This window comes from Parasteatoda tepidariorum, chromosome 11, assembly GCF_982258835.1.
Source record: "Parasteatoda tepidariorum strain Cologne lab strain chromosome 11, Ptep-v5.0, whole genome shotgun sequence".
NCBI lineage: Eukaryota > Metazoa > Arthropoda > Arachnida > Araneae > Theridiidae > Parasteatoda > Parasteatoda tepidariorum.
This window is the reverse complement of record NC_141765.1, coordinates 64,678,621-64,705,869: the sequence shown is the minus strand read 5'-3', so window position 1 is coordinate 64,705,869 and position 27,249 is coordinate 64,678,621. Positions and strand designations below refer to the sequence as shown.

At 25.2% G+C, this 27,249-nt stretch overlaps 1 protein-coding gene across 4 annotated transcripts in view; it reads right to left on the bottom strand.

Annotated features, from left to right (window-relative positions):
- LOC107449700 (uncharacterized) overlaps positions 1–26,155 on the bottom strand; it is a 567,179-nt gene extending 541,024 nt beyond the window's left edge. For 3 of the 4 annotated variants that reach the window (XM_071187674.2, XM_043043921.3, XM_087155430.1), the window contains exon 1: positions 24,029–24,193. The gene's annotated coding sequence lies outside the window, so the exon portion shown is untranslated. Of the gene's footprint in view, positions 1–24,028; positions 24,194–26,018 lie in introns of those variants that run through there. The other variant, XM_071187673.2, reaches the window with a different exon arrangement.
- Positions 26,156–27,249: the final 1,094 nt, after the last annotated feature.

Below are 27,249 nucleotides of genomic sequence, written 5' to 3'. Positions count from 1 at the left end.
GTATTTCTGGCTCTACGGAACACAGAAATTCTCAGCAATTATTACTGTAGAGCTTTGGTAATAACGTTGATAAAACATGGTTTAAAATTTAAAAATATTAATATAAAAATAACAATAAAATATGGATTCAAAATTTGGTAATTTTATTATGACATCTTAGAGCATGGCATAAAAACCATTTATTCAGTTAAATTTAATTTTCAGTTTAGTATTTTTTGCGAAATGTGGGGTAATATAAGAAATATACTTTTGAAAACCAGAATTTCCGGTAAACTGTCACCATATTAAAGAAAAAAATTAACAAATGAATGGTTTAAATACAGTATATATTTTGGTTTTATTAAACAGGATTACGTTTCTTTTTTTTTTTTAAATTATAACTTTAATTTAATCTTATTCAAGTTCTGGTGCTTCTTTTGCATATATTCAGCCAAGAATAATTTTTAACTAACATGAAAAATTGCTCCTACAGACTGTAAAAAAAAAATAAATGAAAAAATTTTTTTTTCATTCTTTTCCATCTATATTTTTTTTTAATGATTTCAAAACTTAAATTAAAATTTATCTGCATTTTAATATCCGTATTAATCTTTCGCTTCGAGCGTTCATTTTTTTTTTTTTTTTTTTTTTTTTGACGAACTGAAAACAGCACTATAATTATTAGAAGGACTGCAAAAAGTAAGATATTTTCACCTCTGCCATTGACATGATTGATACTGGCAATGTTGTCAGCATTGCGCACCATCCACCTTTATATCTTAGGCCAGTTGGTACCCGATGAAGAACTCAAACAGTCACCAGGAATAAAACACTATGTCAGCTCACCGATTTAATCCTTGCGTCATGAACGAATACATGGAACGAATCTTTATCATAATTTGATTGGAAAAAACATGGATGCACAATTGTAACAAAATGAAAAAAAAAAACTATTATCTGTAATCAATTTGCTACTATTTTTAAATAATTATTTATAAAATAATATTTAATGAAAACTATTATTAATACTAATTAAATATTATAACCGTTTTTAACTTTAATTGAATATTGTAACTATTATTAATTTAAATTGAATATAATTGCTATTAACTAGTGCAATTGATATTAAATACTTTTGAGACAATTTTTCATAAGACAAATTTTTAAACAAAAAATGTATAAATTTTCTGTAATCAATTTTATAAAAAAAAAATGTGAAAAATATTAAAAACTGTTTTAAACAACATTTATTCATTAAAAATACCCGTGTTAAAATAGCAACATTTTGTAAATTGCAAGCAAAAGTAACAAATGAAGCAAATAAAATGTACACAATGCATTAATATGTATTAAATGCAATTCACGAAAAATAAAGATCTTTCTAAAAGCCAAATGTTATTAAAGTTATTTAGTGATATCGAACCTGACTAGAAATTAATAAACAATGAAACAAATCAAGTTGGATAAGAAAGAAATGATCGAACCTCCAACTGACAAGGTTACCTAATCAGAGTCTAAAAGGTGAAGGTTTAGCTCAACCCACTTTTTTTTTCTTACACGTGTTATGACTGCACCTACAGGTCTTACATGATATTTGATTCTGAGGAAAATATATTTTTTGACATTGTTAAACTTAAAAAATTAGAATGTAGTTACAATATTTCACAAGAATTTCTTTACGAATTTATTCATTTCATTTAACAAATCAGTTTGATTATTGCTTTATAAAATATACAATAACTACATTTTAATCTTTTTATGTGATATTTCATCAAGACTATTGAAATTTATGTACCTCTAGAAAAACTGCAAATAAAAAATAAAATAAAAAATACTGAAACATCATAAAAAAACAACGAAAATGTATAAAATTAAATTTGTTAGAAGTGTAACAAAAAGTAGTAATTTAATCAAACGGTTAGTTAATTAATGACATTAGAAAATGTTGCATAAGATTTCGACTAAAAATTAATAAAATTTTAAATAATAATTATCGAAAGTTGGATTAATTTTTATCATAATCATCGAAACAAAACTAAATCAAGTTAAATTTGAAACTAAAATGCAATTCTTCGAATTCGTTTGTATTATTTTTTAAGAAAATTAAAATTAAACGTTTTGAAAAACTTTATAAAGATAAAAACCTTTTAGTTTGCTTATAGCACATCTATTTATTGTAAAAATTTATTAATTAACATTGAATAGTTATGAGTTTTAGTTGAAAACAGTAGTTAAAATTATAAGTAATGAACAAAAGTTTACGAAATAAAATTTTATAATCTAAGGTAATGTAAAATTTTACAACACAAAACATTAAAATAATTTAATAGTTTAAAGTAACTGCGAATGGCAATTTATTGTGAAATCTTTATCACTGAATAAAGAATAATAAGTTTAAAAAAAACTATATGCTATAATCAATAAAAATAAAAACTATAGAAACTAAACTATATATATTAGCTATTTAAATAACTTGTTCTTAATAAAATGTACTTAATACAATAACCTGCGTATGATTTACAGAGAAATAAACAGGACTGTTAGAATTTTTCGAACCAAAATCTTAATAATAAATTGTTTATTGAAAAATAAATAATTGCTATAAACAAGCTTCTACCGATCATAGATTTATTTAAATATCAAAATACAATTTCTAGATATACAGTTTGTTTAGAGTTTTAAAGGGAAAATTGCTGCATCCTCTTTTGCATGATATACCATACCTCCATCCTAAATAATATGGTTGTGTTTCAGAAATCTATATTTTTACACATCTACCACTGATTATAACAAATTATGAATTATTAAACATGCGTAAATAGATGTAAAACTTTCATATTTTCAGAAACCACACAAAAAACGTAGTAGTGGAAGAGGGTAAAATGTGATATCTTAAATCTTATAAAAAAGAATCATTCCCTACTGTAAATAGCTTCACCCTATAAGAATTATTATTACGGTTAAGTTACGTTTAGTACTACAAAACTTTTGGAATAGGTTTTCCAATTTAAAATCCTAATTCTAAACGAATTTTAAGTAGACATAAATTTGTTAATCCTTAATCTGAACTTGTGGGTCATCACTTTTTACCCCCCGAGGTCTATAATTAATGTAAAAATTTAATTTATTAAAGAAAGAAAGAAAGTATCTAAAGATAAAATGGGATTATGTAGAGAAGATCCCTTTGAGATTTAGTGTGGGTGGACTACTTTCCACTGCCAAAAATAAAAAGAAATAAAACAGGAGCAAGGTTGAATCTTAGAACAAGGAATGGAAAAAGTAAAATGTCATTTGTTCCGCTAGAAGAAACCACGGAAGAAGAGAAGAAAAAAAAAATGATTAATACTTGTAAACAAGCGGTGATAGCATCTCGAGTAGCAAAAACTGGACAAAAACATTTGCTGGTCTTTTATTATCTTCCGTTATGAGCCATTATGGAAGTTGTACCTCCATTTCATGCACTCTTGGATATAAGAGTAAAGCTGTCTCGCGTTTAAGTAGACCTTGTTGATACATATATTAAAGGAAAATAAATCACACGGAGAAAATTGCCTCAACCAATTTCGTGCTTTTGTTTTTGTTAACAGGCACGCGCTCCGTTACACACGCTGCTTTAAAATTCGGTAGCTATGGATTGATTTGATATTTATTCACATTTGAGATTACGCTACAAGCCAGAACATGGTTATTACTTTAATGGATTTGAATAATTTTTATATTGATTTGAAAATTGAACTTACTGAATGTGATCCATTAACTAAAAAGTTTTGCAATAAGGTATAAATATTGCTGGATATAAAATTATTCGCTTCTCAGGAGAATAAAATAACTAGTTTAGAAAAAGACATCGCTTGAATCACAATACACACGTTGTATTTGCGAAAAACAATAGCCATGGATGTTATCTGTGGATAGTTATAATTTTTTTTTTAATAAACTCATAATATTGCTTAGGCATGCGTGTTTTTATGCAGAGCAGCAAACTGTTAACTGTCGTGGAATAATATTTAGTGGTATAATTATTTGAAATTTTGCTTTTAATTATAGCACTGACTAATGTATAAACAATAAAATTTATAATTTTTTGCATCATTTACCACTATTTATAATTATTTACATTCCTAATCATTTATTGAGATTTTTTGATAGAATACTATACCATTTTTTTTTGTTTTTTTTTGGAATAATAATCATTTAAGCATTGTTTGTTATTTATGCGATATTAACTTGCTTTCAATGAAGATTATTTTAGGTTTGTTGATTATTTCTACGGTTTGCAAATTACTCTTACAATTCAAATTCATTAATCAACACTATAAAACAAATTTTGCAGAAGATAAGACCTCTTTTGCGAAATACACATTTTGCTTTTCAGAAAATATATGAATTTAAACTATGGGATTCCTTTTTTCGATTCAATCAGCTACGCCTGGTTTCGAAAACAATAATGGTTTTAATAATATAACTAAATACCTAAATTAAAACTCGGAAATCACCAAAAACCGTTAGCTCAAGTTGTTATTAATAAATAAATTTTTAATTCACATGCCATGCATAAACAAATGCTTTACATAAAAACAGGAAATGGTTCAATCTTTTGAAGTAATCGTCACTTTCATACACTGTTAGAAAATTCGATTCGATGTTGAATTGATACCTTGAACAATAATATGGTGCAAATTTGATGCAATCCTAATAATAAGTTAAATTGTACCATTTTTTGGTTCTAGTTAAACCCTACTATCTTGTAACCAAGTCAATTCAACTAAGCACTAGATTTAGGTAACAGATATTATGGTTCAAAATTTCTAATAATGTATACATATTAGCGCATGTTTAAGTTTTAATATTGCATGGAATCATTGTAAAAACAACTCTAATTTTCGATAGGATTATTTCTTAGACCAGTAGGAAAATTTAGAAAAACTTTGGTACATCGCATTTCATAAATGCTATAAACTCTCACATGCTAAGTGTCTAAATCCTATTTTCTCTAAATACGTTCGTGCGTAACAACAATCAGTAATTCGTTTGGAATACTAATCTAGAGTGAAACAAAAGCACTGGTTTTAGTAAATGAAATCCTAAGAACTCGTGATTAACTCTCGCATTCGAAGCACCTAATTACATAGTTAAAAGAAAAGCAGCGCCAAACCTAAATTGGCGCAAAACATCGCCTTCTGTTCAATGAAATAAATTCCTCAAGGGTTAAAGAAAGCATGCAAACGGAGACACCTTAAGCTATTTTTGAGTGAACCAAAACAACCCAAGAACAATCACATAATCCTTTTCTGTTTGCCTAGCAATAAAATTAGAAGAGGAAAAAAGTTATGGAGAAATTTTTCCGAGGCGACCATGAAAATGAAGCGAAGTGAAATCACGCAACATAGAGATCAGATTCCAGCTGATTAGATGCAATTAGATCTCATGGATGAAGCTCTTGAAGTTATATGGCGGTGATGGCATTTCGTTGAAGAAGCAACTGCCCACTAAATTATAGAGCTTTTCGTAAAAGCTCAGTAAATTGACTGATGGGCAAAAGACAAGCAAAAGGTGACTTTGGTGTTTTCATCATTAAATGTTATCAGGATTTCTGCTTCTAAACAAAGTAAAACAAAGAAAAGAATCATTCGGAAAAAGGAAAAGCGGCAGTCAGACTTATTTACAATATGAAATAATAGCATAAAAACTAAACATCTTTACACCTATATGTTTTTATTTAAAGAAAACTAATATAATTAAATTCTTTTAAAATAATAAAATAAAGCATTTTTATTTGTAGTGGTTCTGATATTTCATTTTATCACTAGTGTATCAAGCAAAAATATCTTGAAATATTAAGCACAAAGTAGATATACGAAACAAAAATTTTACTCTAAATTTTTAAAGCAATACTTCAATACAGCTAATAAGCTAAATTCAATACAGAATAAACCAAGGGTCTTACAGACATTTTATGAAAGGTCCTGTTTTTATGAGTAAAATTTACTCATAATTTTGCGAATCTAAAATTACTATCGAATCGGGTTTTTACAACAAGGTCCTATTTTTGAGAGCATAAGAAAATGGGGTCTTGATTTTGCAAGAAAAAATAAACGTAAAACTCAAATGTTTCAAGTTGTGCTTTTAAAAATATGAATCAAAGACGCCACTGACACCAAAGAAAAATTTTGTGAATAGTTCATTTTTAAAATATGAAGGGTCAGTTATTAGGATAAAATATTTTGTGAAGGGACAATTTCAATAATGAAAATTTCTGTGAATGGATCATTAATGACCTATATTATTACTAAAACGACACTTGTCAACAAAAACAAAATTTTAAGAAACGTACGAGATAAGGAAATGTATTTTAAAAAAAACTTTCTGTCAACCTTAGGAAAATCTTTGTATCACTATTTCATAAATAATAACTTCTTGTATAAGTAGTAACTCTAGCTGTAAGTAAAATTAGTTTTCAAATTAGCATATTTTAAAACTATTATGTAATTAAGATAATATTTCAATGCATAGTTATAACTATTTTAACGAAATTAAATGAACTTTACTTAAAATAAGCTTTAAAAGTTACTATGCATAAGCAATAGTTCATTAAATAATATCAATGCATTTTTAACATATTATGCACTGTTATGAAATTTATATGTTTCTTGTAAAAATGATATAAATATGTAAAGTACTAAAATTTTTGGAAAGTATATTCTCGAAAATGTTAATTTAATAAGTTTTTGTAATTTAGATAGTTTCGAAAATTTTTTTCTCCTAATTTATAGTTTAAAAGTTAAATCAAATATAAAATGAGAATTTTATTAACTGTTGAACAATCAATCTGAGGACATTTTGCCTGCAATAAGAATTTTTTTTTTCTAAGCACAAAAATTGGATAAATTTAAATTCTGTATATTTTTTAACCTATGATTTATTCATTTACTTTTTAATTATTAATTTACTTTTTCAAAAAAAAAAGAGATGGAAATATTTAAAAATTAAGCTTAATGAATTTCAAATTTCTTCTGAATTTGTAAATTTAACATTAAAGAAAATAATAATTCTTTTAGTTTCATTGCTTTATTTGTAATAGTAAGTAAAAATTGGAATTTACTTAATTTAATTCTGATTGATTATTAAAATATTTCTCTTACAAATAGCAATTATATATTTTTGACTGATCCCTGTTAATAACAAAACAAACCTTGTAAAAATCATGCTATATTGTCAAAGGTATTTTATTTAAAAAAAAAATCTAGAAAATTAAATAAGACAGAAAGAAACCTTAAAATATTTATATAAAGAAAAATTTCTTCAACCTTTTGCGACTTTTATAAATCGAAATTCTGTCAACCAGTTGCAAAAACATTTGAACTTAAGGCGTATGATAAAATAACAAAAGCAAACAAATCTTATATAATTAATATTTCATCATACATATAGCTTAGAATTTCATCATCGAAAACTGAAAAAAAAAATTAATAAGTTTTTAGATACTTATGGTCATATATTCATTTTTTTTAAAGTAATAAAATTGAAAGTACAGTTAGATTCAAAATTAATAAAAATGCTCTCATGTTATCGTCATTGACATTAAAATTCGACGAAAACGTAAGAAATATTCTGTAAATGAAAAAACGAAAAACTAGATAATCCTAATGTATTTTAAAATACCTTTGAGACCAAAAAAAAAGAAAATCTTTTTTAATCCTCCTAACCAATGAAAAAATTCAAAACAAAATTCTATTGATAAAAGCACAGTAATTAAAAAAATACATTAATGAAAGAGAATAGTTCCATTTTATCTAAAATTATAATTCTTTTTTTTAAAATAATAAATGGTTTGTTAGTTTAAAGAAAAGACAGAAATTCGGTTCAAAAACTTAAAAAAAACTTTTCAAATCACTTTTTTTTTACAGAAAAAGATAATAGAAACTATTGTTCATAATTTTTTTTGTTTTTCTTAACGGTTTTTAAATATTATTTTTAAAAAGTAAGTTAACTAGCTAATATCGAATTTATAACATTAACTACATAATTTATCCATTAAGTAAATATAACAAAATTATTTGCTTTTCTAAAAAATGTATTTAAACTTAAATAAATAACATAGCTGCATCCATGAGTTCAATTACAAAACTTTATGAATGTCTACAAGATTTTTATGCATATTAAGTTAAAATAACTCCAATGAATTAAATTAGTATATTGACTAGTTAACTGGAGAAACTCTTGCGTTCACTACTGTTGTCTTAAGGGGGAAAAATTCACACTTTGTGTTATAGTAAACGCGCTAGAAAATCTCAATTTCATTTCATATTAAGTTAGTCAAATAAACAGTAAATTATTATAATTGTCTTCATGGCACGTTTAAGATATATTGAGGTGAAACAAAACATTTGGGTATTATTTAATTTACACATATTCAGATGTGTTTTTGAAATTTAAAAATACCGGAGGAAAAATGTATTTTGTATTTGTATAAGAAATCTGTTTCAAAACTGCTATCAAGAATTTCATCAACGCATTCACACGAAAATGTAGTATTCATTATTTTTAAGGATTTAAAAGAAAATAATAATAATGAAAACAAACGAAATGCCCGAAATCATTTTAACTTAGCTATTTTTCTCTCTTTCTTTCTTTCTTACTTTTTTTTAAAAAAAATTTGATTTAAACTGTTACTGCTTGCAATTTTTTACTTAGTATATTTAGTAATTTCATTTTAATATTTTCTGAATTTAATGTTTATTTATTCATATAATTTAGACATAGTTATCCAAAATGTAAATCGTTATATAAATGTAAAAAAGTAAAAAAAAAATGTAAATAGTTATATAAATGTAAAAAAGTAAAAAAAAATGTAAATAGTTATATAAATGTAAAAAAAATGTAAATAGTTATATAAATGTACAATAGTTTTATCATAACTTATAAATTAAACTTAATGAAAAAAAAATTTAAACATTGCATTCGACGCGTTTTTGTTCCGTAACACTTTCTCATGAAAAATAAATAAATAAATATGTTCACTTATTAAGAAAGAAAAAAATGAGCTGAAATCGAAGCAAGTGCCTGAATAATTTCAACATAGTGGTTTTTTTTCTTTTTGTTTCTTTAAAACTATTTTTCTGTGTACATTTTGTTTTATAAAATAATCTTTTTTTATATCTTCAGGTTATTGCTCTTTTATTTTTGAAATAAACGTTGGAATAGTTTTCTGATAAATTTTAATTTACAAATAGGAGCTATTTCTCAATTGTTAGATACAGACCGGCTTCGTTATTGTTACCCCGTGGCGTAAATGTCATTTGCGTCTGTCACAAAGACATAAAAGATAGCATTGAGCTTTAGTTTGCCTGTTTCTTGTAAATAAACAAAGAAATCCGTATCATTTGTTTCCTTGTGTGTACAAGAAAACAAAAGCTATAAACAGTTTGATGGATAATTCTGGAAACATCTTTCAATTTACCCATGACCTAGCTAAGAGTAAAAATGTACCACTGGAGGCTAATTTTCACATCGTTTTGTTTCATAAATACGGTAAATAACATTTTTTATAAAAAGGAAAAATATTAAAATTGTTGATATTTCTGCCTTGTTGCATTATATTGTTGAGGTAGCTTTGATAAAACTATTTAGCTTAAAATACAAATTTCCAAAGACTTCAGATTTAAAAAAAAAAAAAAAAAAAAAAAAAAAAAAAAAAAAAAAAAACAACTGTAAGTGAAACATTTTAGTATTAAAGCTCGTATCATGTAAGATTTAATAATAATAAATAATGACTTTTATATTATTTCTACGTCAAATAATGGCAGTTGAAATATGTTATACGACACATAGTTTTATTCGCATCATATAGCATAAAACTATGTATCATATAACATATTGACATATGCTATATGATACATGGTTTTATTTAAAACACAAAATTAAAAGGGCTTTAAATTAAAATGAAATTTTAAAAAATTAAAACAACTGCACATAAAACATTTCAGGATTAAAGCTCGCATCATGTAATTTAAAGATTTAAATAAAATAATAATAAATAGTGACTTTTTAATATTATTTTTAAGCCAAATAATGGCAGCTGAAATATGTTATATGATGCATAGTTTTATTCGCAATCACAAATGTTTTGCACTATGATTGATATTTTCGATAAAAATTAAATTAATTTATATAGGATGTCTGTGCGGTTTTAAAATAAAAACAAACAGAAATACGTAGTTATTGAAGGTGCTCTGCGGTTTCAAAGGAATCAAATCTATTACAAAGGTATTATTTTTATTTCATTTTCCTTATTTCTCAACAATTATAATTTATTTTCTTAACAATATAATAACTTCATATTGTTTTAGGCTAGTTTCCGCTTTGTCTACTCCTAGCATAAATTCCTTTCACTTTAAGATTTTTGTTAAAATTAATTTTAAAAAACCTCAATTCATTTAACTTGGATGATTATTGAATAAAATAATTTTGTTACTACTGGCACACTAAGAAAAAAAATTACACGTCATGTTAAACATATGGGAAAATCACATTACATGTTGCTTTAAATAATTTAAATTTGGTAAAAATGTTCAGAGAAAGTTTCATTTAATTTAATTTCGGCAAGTTGTTTAAATGTAATGGAATTACAGTGGATGTCCTTACCTTAAATGTAATAAACTTTTTATCAATTTTTGGCATTTATAATGTGAAGTTATATTGTTGACGTCATTTAAAATATCAGTATGCTTAAACATAAATACATTTACTTAATAAAAACAATAGTCTACAAAAGGAAAAATATCTAAGATCCTTCTTAACATGGTGAGCAACTAAAGTAGATGCTTAACATGGACATGCTTAACATGGGCACGTACGTAAATATATAGTACATACAACTATTCTAAACAAATATAAAATTAATTTGAATACCTCTTTGGAAGAAAAAAATATATTGCAAAATATTACCCCATCCTAAAGTGAGAGCAAAAAATAGTTTAAAGGTTTGACGTGGAAAAATATTTTAAAAAATAGCATTTTTGCATTAAAACTTAATGTATGAAATGGCATTTTATATTAACTCTGAAAAGCATAATGTAAAAAGAAATAAATATTTAATGCATTTTTGATATTAACAAAAATTGTTTATGTTAATAAAACACGAAACTAAAATTTGTGAATGGTAAAAGGATCTTTATTGTAAAATAGTTTGTTAATTTATCTCTTTAAGTATATTATAAGAACACAATAAAATTTTCTCTTTTAAATAATGAGTTCCCTTAATAGTCTTTCTTAGTAAAAAACCGAAAATTTATGAGTATTTTAAGAAAAAATTTAGTCAGCTTTTTTATAATACTACCCTTTTCACCATGTTACATTCATTAAAAGTTTAATATAACTACAAGTTTTCACTTTACCGTTCAGAAATGGATTCCGATAAACGTATAGCGCAACTTTTAAAAAGTTTCAAATTTGGTTAATGAGATCAAATTGTCATCTTTTTTTCCGTATTTCTGGTCACGGCTTTTCAAAGCATAATTCTGAAAACATTTGAGTGAATTTATTCAAAAAATCATTTTCTATTGAACTCTCCTAAAATTTTTTAGAACATTTTCTTTCTTTATCATCAAACAATTGTTCAAGTTTTTCAATTGATTTCAATTCGTGCAAAGTTCCAATGGAAATTATTTTACTAAGAATAAGACGTTATCTCTATTTCATTTACGAACCTCTGATATAATAAGTTAGAGATGTCTTTGTCCTCCCTTTTTGGCCTCCAATTACAGGCCGCCGAAGTTTTTTCATGCCCCACACTTTCAAATAGAGAAAAAAAAAATCGAACGTTTCGGACATAGCGCTTAATTAGCTAGATTTTTTCACACATGGTGATTCTTTGTAAACCAGGTGTGTTAATTAAAGTGTTTGATTCAAGCATACGGATATTTAAATGAATATTAAGACTAATTCAGCGATAAAACTATTCATTTCTCTAAGAATTCTTAACTGATCTGCCATCTTGATTATTAAAAAAAATGTTAAGAACTAAAGCAATAGGATAAGATAATTTTTATGTCTTTCATATCAATCGGATTTTTTTAATTCGAGTTACATAAAAAGATAAGCACTTCATGTTCTGAAGTTTTTATTTAACTTTTACGAGCAAAACTTTTATATTTTATTCATTAAGTGAAAACTAAAAATTTAAGTACTCTTAATAACTCTAGATAATAAATTAAAGAGAATTGGTCTTTTATAGATAAAATGTTAGATTACAATCTCAAGTAAAAATGTGTCAGTGAATACTAAATTTCCTTTAAAAAAAATCAATTGTATTATGTTTTCAACAACTTCAACAATTATATTATGTGTATACATTCTTTACAAAGTACTTTAATTTATAAATTTAATTGTTTAGATATAAACTCAATTCTATTGCAGCATTGTATTAATATATATACTAATTGCATTTTTTAAAAAAAATGTGATTAGTGTGGAAAGTAAAATTATTAATTTAATGCAAGGTTATAATTGTTTAAGTTTTAAAGATGTCTTAAACGCATTACTATTGTGTGTTTTATTTCTGCAAATAATATTTAGAAATATAATTTTCAAAAAATTATTTGATATGCATTTAAATTCATCTTTTTCATATTAAATTAACATTTAGTATTAATTTAATTAACATTGCATATTAAATTAATTTTCACAAATTCATACCAACTTTACATAAATAATCTTTTTTTTTAATAAAAGCAAGTGAAGATTTATTTGCTTGATCAGATATAATCTCATTTCTATTGCAGCAATGTAATTAAGTTTACCAAATAAATAAATAAAAAATATGATTGTTTTGAAAAGTAAAATGTCATGTTAGTTTAAACCTGTTAGCTTCTAAAGATATCTTTAATGCATTTCTATTTTGTGTTGCTAATTTTCCAAATGTTTTGATCAAGTTAACCTTTCACAAAATCTATCTTCATTTACTTCATTTGCATAAATACTTTAATAAAAACAAGTGTCCTCTCCCCCTTTTTTTCCGATGCAAAATCAAAATCCTTATTATTTTTACCTACATCTAAAAAAATATTGACATTGATTCCATTATCATATTTATTTACTTCGATTTATTTCAATTCTATTGCAGTATTTAATTTATATAAACCAATTATATTAAAATAATGGATTGTTTTGGAAAGTAAAATTATTACTTTAATTTCTTACTTACTTTAATTATTACTTTACTTACTTTAATTATTACTTTACTTAAGTAAAATTATTACTTTACTTTACTTAAAGTAAATTATTACTTAGTAAAATTATTACTTTACTTTTAATGTTAGTTTAAACTTATTTATTTTCATCAGATAAATTTATCACATTGCTATTTTGTGTCTTTATTTTTACAGTTTTTAGTTCATTTTTTTTTTCGTATTAAATTCATATTTCTTAAAAAATCACAACTCATTTACTTATATATAACTTTTTTAATAAAAAAAGTGTCAAATCTTCCCTCTTTTTTCCCCGACGCAAAACCAAAAATCATATAATTTTTCTTACATTTACAAAAAATCAAAAAATATGTGTATATTCCCAATTCAAGGTGATTGACAGATTAAAAAAAAAAATCTCAAAATACAAAACGAAAGAAGCGATTCATAAATCTCTCAGTAAAAAAACGATTTTTGAACTTAAAGATTTTTTAAGAGTGGTGAGAAAATATTTCGCTTAAAATAAACACAGCCGGTGTTCGATATTTTTGACAAGATAGAAGATAAACGCGTTATCTTTAGGTTAATGAACCAGAGCAAGGAAAGCAAAATTCATTATCAGTCACTTCTTTTTCAGTCAACATGTGTCTGAAATTTCCGATTTCCAAGACTAAATGACGCAATCAACTGATTGATAAAAACCTAAAAATCTTTGAGCAATTTGCAAGGAATTCTTCCTTTGTAATTTTTTTTTCGGTGTGTTTTATTATTGTTATTTTAGCAACAAACACACAGATCTTTCAGGGTAATCTTATCAAAAAGGTCATTTTAGATAAAAGAAAAAAAACAACTACCGAATCCACCTGACAAGCTCAAAACTTTTAAGGTAGATATGGGTAGTGTCTTCTGTGTTGTGATTATTTCACCGCAAAATAAATTTAGATAAATTAAAAAAAAATAAAAATTATATAGTAAAAACAAGAGTAAGACAAAAATACATAAAATCAAATATATATATATATATATATATATATATATATATATATATATAATTTTATATAAGTCAAAGAAAGTTAGATTTTTTAATAGTATATAACTAAAATAGATTGTATTAACAAAATATTTTTAAATTAAATAAAATTAAAATAACTAGAATATTAGGGTATGGTAATGTTTTTGATGAAATAAAGTTATTGCACTTGAACATAAATGAACAAGGACCATCAATAGGTTTTTTCATAAATATAAAAGAAATCTTAGGTAAAATTGGCTTAAAATAGAACAAAATAAATTTGAATGAGTAATAGGTAAGATAAATTGAATGAAAAGTAAGATCAATTTGAATGGGATGAAATTAATAAGATAGGTGTATACCTAAAATAAGGATAAAAGTAATATGGATGTAAATTAAAGGTTAATTTTTTCAATATAATTTAATTGATGCGAATCGAAAACGAGAATCGTTTTGAATAAAATTAAATTATATCTAATATTATACATAAAAAAGATAAATTTTTTTGAATAGAACTGAATTAAAAGCAAGTAAAAATCATAAGCTAGGTTATATTTTAAAACAAAATGGAACTTAGAACAAAACAAATTTTAAATATTTTTTTTTTAAATCAAAATATTTTTCAACGACAAAAACCTTCTAAATTTAAATCAACTTATAATAGTTTATGTCTAAATCCTAATCCAGAAAGACAACTAAACTTCCCTTGCTTTTAAACACAAGAAAATTTTAATTTCGTAGCGTTATCGATGGAAAAATCACGTTTTAAATAAAGCTCTAAGGGAATACAAAATAAAATTAATGAAAAAAAAATTTCTAAAACTAAATAAATTAACAATAGATGACTAAACGTGGCTAACTCACAAAAGCAGGTTTATTTTTAAAAATAAAAATGTTTGTCAAAACATTTTCAATAAAAAAAAATTTCCAAGAAATTATAGATAAAAAAACGACACTAAATCTTCAATGTCATCAAATATAATGTTCACGTTTTAAAAAAGTTTTTGATGAAAGAAATTCAAGGACAAAAACCAAAATCAATTTTACATACTTCAATTGGAAATTCCGATAGCCTAGTAAACTAACATAAAAAACAGGTTTATTTCGCTTTTTTTTTTTAAAGGTTTTATTTCATTTTATCAAGCGATTATGAGTACCAAAAAACTTATGCATCAAACTTTTAGAAACGGAACAGCATAGAATCTGCATCCACTGTATGAATCATTTTCTCATCGAACTAGCATTAAAAACAGAGGAACATTAAAGACAGAGCGACAGTAAGCAATTCAACGAAAGCTGTAATTTAAAATTAATCAAAAAGTAAAGAAAGCTGACATTGCAAGCGTGAGAAAAGTAGGAAGGGTCAGAAATTCTATTTGCTTTGTTTTGATCAAATTTCCAAGAAAAAGAGACAAGAAAAGTGGTACTGGCGCCAACACGAACGAAATAATTATACACGAAAAAGATCTTACAGATTTTCAAAAATTTTATTCGTTATATTCTACTTGAATAAGTGGGAAAAATCTATCGCTTCTTCATGGGTCAGTGGCCACTGGAAAGTCAATTGAAGTTCACAGACGAAAATTTCGAAAAATTAGCAAAAATTACAAAAATAAATTCTCCTTTAGAAGACATTTGATTACATATCCGAAAATATTACGTAATTATTTGAAGAATGATATTTTTCGTACATTGAGAAAAAAGTATAGTCAAAACTATTAGAATAGGGTAAAATTTGCCGTGTTTCTGGCTCTATGGAAACACCAAATATCTCGGTACTTTTCCCCGAAGTGTTTTGGTAGTGATTTTGGTAAAATTATCAATAAAATATGGTGTTGTAACAAGAGATTAAATTTATTAAATGTGGTAAAATTTGGTAATTTTATCAAGGTGCCTCTGACCATTGCATAAATATCATTTTCGGTTTAACTTAACTACAACTACAATTCGGTTTAACTTAATTACAACTACAATTCGGTTTAACCTAACTACAATTTTGAAAACTCATTTCCGTTAAACTTTCACCATATGAACACCGAAAAATTACCAAATGAATGGTTTAAATGACGCATATTGTGGTTTTATTAACCAGAATTAAAAGTTTTTTTTATTTTATTTATTTCTTTAAACCAGAAATGCCATTACCATACGGGTCAGTAATTTTGCTAGAATTTTCTCTCCATGCAGTTTTTACACTTAAATATAATTAAATGAGACATTAAGCACAAACACAATATTAAAGTTTCATTTTGTTGTTGTTTTTTGAAAAAACATGGAAAAAATATGGAAAAAGATTTAAACTCAATATTTCTAAAGCCCAAAAAACATTAAGTTTTATTACAAGCTATCAATAAGAATATAGATTCTTTTAAAACTAATATACTTTATATTTAAATGAAACAAAAAAGCACAGTAAAAGTTCAAAATCAATAATTTTATTTCTAATTAAGTTTTAAAATATAAAATCTTTTATTATCCATTCAAAAAAAAAGAAAAAAAAATGTGGACAACTTCAAAATTTCTCATGCATTTCAATAACAGGTGTTCAATGAGACGGTGATAAATTTTCAACAGTATCTCTTATCAATTTCCGCGTTTGCGGTACACTAAATTGAACAAGATCTCTATTTAAATATCATTAAACGGAATGCTAAATTCATGCAAAACAGGCATGCGAGCAAATCACAAACCTATTTAACTCTCTTTAAAGCTCTCTTGGAGTCGTGTGTTCTGAAATTGAGGTGGAGGGATATTAACTCAACCCAGGACATGATTTGGCTTTAATGATAAACTGACCATTTCACCTTTTATTATCGCTAGTCGACCACAAGCCATAAATTCTCCTTTCCGTGGCGTGACGATATTTTCACTCAATTGAGAGCAAAAGCGAAGAATAGCAATAAATTGGGGGTCATCTTTGATCTTCAACTGCGATCATAGTTCAAATGGAAACCCTGATTCCATTTTATGTTTCCTATAATTTTAAATAAAGATAGCGCGTTCGAATTAGTCAAATATGCATGGAATCGAAACACCAATAAAAGCTTATCTATATAATTATTTGACTTTTCTTTATTTTTTATTTATTTTGATTGATAAAAAGTGGCAAAGAGTTCAGCATCCTAGACTTCAATCGATTAGAAAGATACCGCTCAAGTACTACGGGGAAAAAAAAGGATTAGAGATATTTTTGGGGCTAGATATCTAATTGCTCATTGAATTTTGTAATTCGTATTGATGACGTGTTAGGAGCAATTTTCAATTAAAAATTACCAAGAAATATTTGGGAAATAGCTTTGGATACGAAGAAGTTTACTTAATTATATTCAGATCTATTTATAGATTTAATCATTAAACAGTAAATCATGATTATTTCAAGTTTGCCCTCTAAATAATTGTCACATTTTTTTTTTAATAATTCATAATCAAAACAAATTAAACAACAACAAATCAAAATATATAGGTCATTTTGAAAATCCACACGTAGAAAAAATATATATATACACATAAATATATATATAATTATATATATAATTAAATTACAATTAAATGTATAATTAAAAAATATATAATTATATATAATTAAAATATATAAGATATATAATTTTAAAAATACATATACAATAAAAACCAAAATATACAGCATTTAAACTATTCGCCTTATAATTTCATCATTAGTAAGGTAACGATTGACCGGAAATTCTGATTTTCAAAATTATTGTTTTTATTACCATACATATAATTACCATACATATAGTAAAAATTGCAAAACTGTTAAGTAAATTTAACTGAATAAATGGTTTTTATGCCAAGCCTAAGGTAACACGATGAAATTACAAAATTTTATCATATTTAACAAATTTTATCATATATTATAAGACTATATTTTTGTGTTAATTTTACCAAAGCGATTCAGTAAAAATTACCGCGCTTTTAGGTGTGCTCTTATAACCAGAAACACAGTAAATTTTACCATATTCTGGCAGTTTTGACCATAGTCTCTTTTTTTTTCAGTGTAGAGTTCACACAAATAATAATTAAAAACGTAATGAAATAAAAATGACAACGAGTTCAGCAAATTAAACTCCAAGTGATTAGAAAGATACTAAGAAGTATTAGAAAAAAATATTAAGAAATATTAATGGGGTAAGTTATCCAATTGATCCTTAAACTTTATAAATATTACTACTGACATTATTGCTACGACGTTTTTGAAGCTTATTATTACAGTTAATTTAAAAACTGAAAAATTCCCAACAAATAAAAACTAAATAGCTGCGCTATGCAAAATGATGCGAAACTAATGCAAACAAATGCGAAACTAATGCAAAGTGAATAAAAGGTAATCTTTCATAGTTAAATTATGCTTAAAAACCTACAGTAAACTTTTAAAGATGTAGATCTATTTTATATGTTAAAGTATGCATGCTATTAAATGTTTTCCAGAATAGTAGGATGAATTTCAAAATTAGTTCTAAAATTTGTTTAGATGCTGCTCTAAATATATTTATAATAAAGGTGTCATTGTAAATCAGATTTTATTAAAAAATTTTAAAATTAATCATTAGGGAAGAATTTAAAAAATTTTTTGATTACCCAATTGTCTGCCTGAAAAATTTAAGTTTTTCCTATTTTAAATAATAAATTTAATACATACACACACAATTATAAATGAGTCCACATCAATAACTTACAAAGTGAGCAAAACTTGAAAGTTTATTCTAAAATTTTCTAAAATGATTTACTCTCATAAGAATATAGATATTCAATTAATCAAACTTATGGATATAAACGCATTTTGTGGATAGATAGAGACAGCAAACATGGAGCTGAGGCGAAAGTTGAAATCACAGAGCCGTTTCAGTTCTCTCTTATTATTAGAGCGGGACTTTAATTTCTGTTGGAAAAAAGGGAAGAAAAATGCCATTGAAGACCCCACCTCAGAAATTATAAGTTTTAGTGTAGGTGGGCACGAAGCCAGTAGATGTGAAACAAGAGTAATCATTATAGTAACGATCGTCCCCAGTGAAGCAGGGCAACTAATGAGCAAAAGCTGACGTTTGAAAACATTGTGTCCGGTGCTTCGAAGGGAAATGATCCAACCTAAAACCTCAACTGATTATAGTAATGGTTGTATAACTACTTTGGAACATTGACCCAATAAAAATGGGCCTCAAATTCCAAGAATTATTCCAAATGTGCTTTTCATTTTGGAGTAAATCTGAGGCTCAATGCAAGAATGTCAATGTTAGACAAAAAGTTATGTAGAGTTATAAAGCGCGAAATTATAACTACAAGCGGAAAAAAAAGTCAGTATTTAAAAGAGTCAACAAAAAATCCTTCTTCTAACCAATTCAAATAATTAAACACTTAATTATATATTTAATATAAAAATAAAACGATTGACAAAAGGTTATGTACGTTTAAAAAAATTTCTAAATTCCTAGAGATTAAAAAGTTCAAAATAATGAGAAATTCAAAATTGTCAAATTTAATGTCAAAATAATAAAATTAACAGATCAAATTTAAAATAACTCTCTTCTAATTAATGCCATGTAATAAATACGAAATTACCAAATATATATAAAATAAATAATAATAAATAAAAATTATATAACTTTGGTTAATAAAACCAAAATACACGGTATTTAAATCATTAATTTAGTAATTTTTCCGTACCAGTTATAGTTCTCAGTATCACACATTTAGTGAAAATACAAAACAGAAATGTAAATTTAACTGAATAAATGGTTTTTATACCATTCTCGAAGGCAACATGATAAAATTAGCAAATTTTAATACATCTATCAAATTTCATTACCATTATAAAACCATATTTTATTGTTAATTATCAAACCAGTTAGGTAAAAATTTCCGAACTTCTTGATATTCCTATGGAGACAGAAACACGCTACATTTCACCATATTCTGGTAGCTTTGACCACACTTTTTTTCTCAGAGTAGAAATTTAAATAATTTGATTTTTCATCATTGAGTATTATTGCAATAAGTCAGAGAAATATTGCTTTTTTCTGAAACTAATTGAATAGTAGAAGAAAAATCCAATGTTAGGAAAGTAAACACTAATATAAGTCGATTTTGAAAAAAAAAAATTTACTATAAAAATAAACGATTGCTTATTTAAAAAATAATTTTTAGATGATTCTTGGTAGGTGGAAAAAGGTGCAAGAGTAAAAAAGCACCTGGTAAAATAAGAGAATCGGAAAAAAAGCACCAAAAAATCACTTCTTAGGATATATCATCATTAATTTAGATTAATTTTGTTTAAGTAAAGAATTTCTTTTTAATCTTTTTCCATACGTTGATAAATATTTTAAATTAATGCTTGCACAATAGAACATTTCTAAGAAACTAATATTTTAACAGATTTTAATGATAATAATTGAAAATAAGTATTTCCTGCGAAATTTTATTCTTTTAATGTATTTATAAAATAGGTATATCCTAAATGCTATTATTGCTTCTCAGCTAACTTTTAATAGTAATTTGCAAAGCATAGTTTATGAAATAAAAATCTAATCCACTTAATAAGAAAAAAACTGTTTAAAATATACTTGTCATTAAAACATTTTTTTAAAAGCTCACTTGCTACTTATAAATTATTACTTATTAGACCTAAACATTAATAAAATAAAAAATATTAAGATTATTTACTGTAAGAACAGTATTTTTAGGTTAAAATAAGTTCCATTTCTATTAGGCTTGCTCTTTTTAAAAGCAACAACAATCTAAATAATCACCTTTATTATGTATTTACACTTATCCCTTAACTTATTTCAGATCAAAAATCCAAAACGTATATCGATCCACGTATATCGATCGTAAGGTCATGTCATGATTATTACTTGGTCATGAAATTCATATGTCATTTAACAGTCGAAATGTTTTAAAATTCTGCTCTTCAAATTAATTATTCGGTTTTTTTTTTTTGGGGGGGGGGCTTTTTTTTCGGTGCTTTTTTCATGCTACTTTTTCAGATCTTTTTCTTCTGATGCTTTTTTTTTCCGTTATTCTTATTTTTAAAAAGCTACCTTGGAAATATTTGAAATATATATCCATGTCTTGGGAATCTTTGAAGTAAATAGTATGAAATAAAATATCTAAATAGTGTAATCGATTGCAGTGCCTTATTACTTCTCATAATAAAAAATATTATAATATATTACATTCTGCAATATTAACGTAAAAATAGGCTTTACATTTTTTTTTAGATGTTTCTTAATGTTTCGCTTTCTGGAAAAACTTAAAAGAAGAAAAAAAAAAAAGCTTATGTCAGGATAAAAAAAAAAAAAAAAAAAAAAAAAAAAAACGCTCAGTATTTTATTTTACAGTTACAAAAATTTAACAGAAACAATTTTATAAATATTATGCACTTATAATGAAATGGCGGATCAATAAACAAAAGTTATCAAGCGATAGTCTATAACATAATTAATGTATTCGATATATCAGTATAAAAAAGACAACACTTAAAAATAAGTGTCATGTCTATAGCACTAAAAAATTGATAACAATTAATTTCTGAATTTCGAGTTGTGCATTACTTTTATAATAAATGAAACCTGTACAAATAGTAACGATAAACAAACTACACTATTTTTAGATGGATAGGTTACAACCATTTCTGATAAATAATGAAAAAGAGAACTAGGATAGTTTATATTAAGGGGGGGGGGATCTAAATATAGAGATGATCCACACCAATCCCATGACACTTTAAACGATAAAAAGTAAACAAGTTGCATGAAACTATTTTTCTTGTCTTATTTAAACACACTTTTCACATCCTCTTAAGATAAAATAAAAACAAAACTATAATATCACATTATCTAAAAGTTAAACTTTTTTCACAACCAAAGACGTTAAAGCATACAATGAGTTTTGATTAGAATTAATTAATAGGGAATAAAATTAATCAACATTTTAACTAAATATAAAGTATTATATTTTGATTATTTATTTTCAACAAAAGGCTCTATTGTTTATAATAAGCCGATAGAAAAATCAGTAAAAAAATTTAATGTTTATCTAAAAAGTTATTGATTGCAGAAAATTAAACTGATCAGCATTTAAGAACATTCCAAAATAACTTTAATGAAAATATTTAATAAAACATAATATCTTTTATAATTAAAATATAATTTAGATAAAACATTAGTAAAATAAGTTCAACATTATATAAAAATTATTTTTTAAAAATAAAATCGAACCAGCAAGGAACTTTAAAATAGTTCAATTGATATTAACAATAAGTTGTGTGACGCTTTAATCGAAGAAAATTAATATTTACTAGAATTCGATCACTTATATAAAACAAAGTTAAAGTATTTAATCTAATAGCGAAACAAGGTAATCGACAGTATTTATTACAAATACTGCCGTTTCTACACTAAAATAAGCAATAATAACCATGAAAAATATAATCAATCTAATAAACAGAATAATTGCTAGTAAATTTAGATAAAAAATAAAACGCTTTTGAATACATTTATTCTTGTATATAATTTTACCAAAGATTAATTTAAAAATCCATATTAACAGCAGTTCGCTATATTTATTTATAACTTAATCGTGAAGAATTAAGTTGCACTTAGTAAAATCTTATTACAATTTTATGATAAGTCTTTTTAGGCAATGAATGCAATAAAATATTACAAAATATTTTTAGTTCAATGTCCTTTTTTTCCCAATAAAACTGATTAAATTCATTATCAGCATATAATATTAGTATTTTAAAATTTAATACAAAAATAACCTAAAAATTAAAAATCGCTAATGATCTTAAAATTAATCCTTTACTTACTTCACACTTAATTTCAAGAAAACTATTGTTGACATAAAATTTAATAATATATACAAAATAAAATTAAAGTATTTAATCTAATTGCAAAAGAACGGAATCGGAAGTTCTTATTTACTAATAAAAGTGTCAAGTAAATTGTATAAAGATAAACAAAAATAATCACGAAAAATGCAATCAATCAAAAAATAATTTTATTTTAAGTTTTCCAAAAACATTGAACACAATTAAATTATATCATTTTTTAGATCAAGATAATTTTTTTATTTATTAATACTAATTAAATTTATAAAATGAAGCTAATTATCATTATCATATTTATTATTTTAAACTTTAATGTTAAAACAACACTGTAAACAGAGAGAGAGAAAAAAAAAAGAAGAAAAGCGCAAGCGATTTTAAAATGATTCCTTTATTTTTTTGTATGCACTTTAAATACTAATCCAAAAGACGCGCGCGGAATTAAATGCTCATCAAAAATAAACTTTTAAAACAGGAGGAAGTGAAGCGGAAGAAATTGTTTTTATTTGTTGGACAGTCGCAGACCCAAGATGGGCTGAAAGCGTGGCAAGTGACATGCGCCAAAGCATCCTTTTCTTAAGCGCTCCTTAAAATCAAAAAGAGAAAGCGCCGTCTTCTGAAAGCACGTGCAAATTTAAAACCACGCGGCTTCCTCCTCATAATAATGCCGCGGACGATCAAAACCAAAACAACCGAATCATTTAAGACAAAAAAACAGAGAAAAAAATTAATCGCCTTTATCGCTACGAAATGTAAATCAAAAAGAAAATGAAAGCAACTTAACTATACCTTAAAAGTGAGAAATGCCGTTCACACTTTCAGCGGGACTTTCGAGTAGTAAAGCTATTTCTGTGGCTGGATTCGCGGGCGAAAAAAAATTTTTTTACGCACTAGTGACCGACAAAAAAAAATTAAGAAAGTTAAATAAAAAAAATGAAACCCTAAAATGCTATGTTTAGATTTGAAAGAATGAATAATAAGTCTGAATAAATATATAAAATATTTTACCTTTATAACGAAAAATAAGTAACAAAACTTCAATTTTCTTGTTTATGTTCGAGAAAAGTATCGAAGCCAACCATCCGCCATCTTGACTGTTTTTATGTGTGTGCTAGGCCCTCGGGAAGAACCACTTAGTTTAAAAAGTGCCCTGCAGATGGCGATACTCTCAATAGCTTGATTTCTTTTGAGGCATGTAACTAGGGTTTTCATATTTGGCCATCTATCATCAAGCTTTTTTTTTTTTTAATTCTTTTTCTTAACGCTTTTCCCCTTCGTTTTCTTTTTAATTTACGATTTATTTTTGTGTTGCGGAATGAGTAGTTCATTTTTATAATTGGCCATGAACTTGGCGAATTGTTCTTTCTCCCTTTAAATATCTTTTTTTGTAATACATTGCTGTAGCATTTGTCATGCATTTATGTGTTGTAGCGGTTGATTATGTATTTGTTTAAAATGCGAAACAATTATAGAAAGGAATTAGGAATGGAAAAAGGATTCAGTTTCGAAATTGTTCTTCTACTCATCTCTGCTTTTTTTTTTCCCTTCAAAAAAGAATTTTGTGCATATTACAGTTGAATGACGTACTCTTGCTTTCTAATGTATACAATTTATATTTTATTTCAAAACATTAAGTTTATCAATTCTTTAGCTGTTAAAGCAAGTTTCTATAATAATATAGCGACGATATGTCTATGCACTAAAAATAAAAAAAAAATAACCAACATATCTTATTTAGAAGAATGTTAGCGTATTAAATAGCAACAAACAGCTTATCATATAAAATAGTACATCATACAAAGCTACAATGCTTATTAAAGCGACCATGTTGAATTGCAACAATATTAATTTAAAGTGAGTGAACTTATTGTTCTTGGAAGAGCTGTGCAATTGGCAGCTGAAATGTTTGACTCTAGACTTTTATTTAGTTATTTATTTGTTATTAATTTTTATTTATTTATTTTTTTTATTTATCTATTTTTTTTGGCTTCAACTGCAACTTTCTATCGAAAATTTTCTCTGAATCCTCGAAAAAATATTCTGATTATTACTTAGTAAATATTAATTTCAATTTGTGCATTCACAATTACAGCTAAAGTTGCTTTATTTAAAATTAATTTTCATATTATATCATAACAGTTGAAGAAATAAACTTTACAAAATATATTTGTACAAAATAATGATATTGTACAAAACCAATTTAAGATCTAGATAACAATATCTCACACGCACATTCTGAAATTTATTAACATCGTACTACGAAAATTTCCTTATGGAATATTCCGTAAATTTTTACATACGATGCGTAGAATTTATTTGCATATTTTTTAATTACCTTTTCAAATTATCTTAATAAATTTGATTTTTGGAATTTAATAGTTCAATCAAGCAGGGAAATCTTGTTAAGATGTTATAGCATATTTTAAATAAATGTATAAAGCCTCTTCTAAAGACTTGTATACAGCTTTAACCCGAAACTCCCCATGCTAAATATCAAATTGCGAATAAAAATATTTAAGTTATTCTTAAAAATTTTAAAGCTGGATTTCACTTACATAAAAATGTGCTTTTACATGCATAACACTGATAGTTATTTTCAAATATAAAGAATAATGATATTTATTTTCATTTAATAAGTGTCATTGCATGTATAAAAAATTGTCATCTATCTTTATATACAGATCAAATAATCATACATACTTACTCACATGCCGAATAATACCTTTCTGAAGCGTTATTTAAATTTATGCATTTCAGTATTATATTGTTGTTGCACCTTATAAACACTTATATAACTGGACAAATTATGATGCCCACCTCATTTATGTTGCAAACACATAATAAAAAAGGAAATATTATGAAAAATTTATATTGTCATTCAATATGATTGACAAATTGATCAATATTATACATCATGACTAATTTATTTTAGAATTGACCTGGCATGTAAACACTTTACTGTATTTTTTTTTAACTGAAAATAATATGATCCACTTACGAAACAGGTGTCAAATCTCCGCAAAACTTCACACGATTTTCAATCCATACTTTAAATTTATTCTAATTTTTTTTTTAATTAAAGTGCAATTGTCACCATGTCACATGTTCTAAAGATGTGTTCATGCACAGGTACCAATTTTAGACACCTGCGACAGTGGAGATGAGGAGATTTTCAACCCCATGCGCCAGCTGCCACGAGGTGGATCGCAAAGTTTAAGGTCAATTTTAACGGTTTTTCGAGCAACGTCTAAACAGCAGGTTTTCTTTGCTATATCATAAACAGAACGACCCCCTCTGTGTTTGAGTATTATCCCTTTCTATAAATTCCTTTGAAAGAATTCCACACAACCCATTCCCCTTCGCCAAGTCTCTCTTAGCAAGAACATATTTTAAAAGAAATATTATAAATATTTTACTATAATATACATTATTTATCAAATGTATATTATTATTTAAATATTCTATACACTATTCGTCAAAAGCATTTTATTTGCTTATAATTTCAGTATAATATAGATTATTTATCAAATGCATTTTATTTGCTTATATTTTCAATATATAGACTATTTGTCAAATGCATTTTATTTGCTTATAATTTCAATATAATATAGACTATTTGTCAAATGCATTTTATTTGCTTATTATTTCAATAGAATATAGACTATTTGTCAAATGCATTTTATTTGCTTATAGTTTCAATATAATATAGACTATTTGTCAAATGCATTTTATTAGCTTATTATTTCAGTATAATATAGACTATTTGTCAAATGCATTTTATTTGCTTATAATTTCAATATAATATAGACTATTTGTCAAATGCATTTTATTTGCATATAATTTCAATATAATATGGACTATTTGTCAGATGTATTAAACAATATTACTGAAACGTTAATTATTTACCGAGCAGAAACTTATGAAAACAATTATAGGAAAATTCTGGAATAAAATTATTGTATTTATTTTGTTATTAATTCCATTTTGAATATTCATCAAAAAATATTTTAATTTCAAAATTAAGAAGTCGAAGTGAAAATTCATTACCCTTCTCATGGACTTAGCGTGAACGCATTTTGTAAATTAAAATTATAAATATTGAAATACATTGTATACAGTTTGTCAACAATTATTTTAAAATATAGATAATTATATTATAATATAAACTATTTATTCACACGAAATTTGTTAAAACAAATATGAAAAAAATTCGTAGAAATTTATAAGAT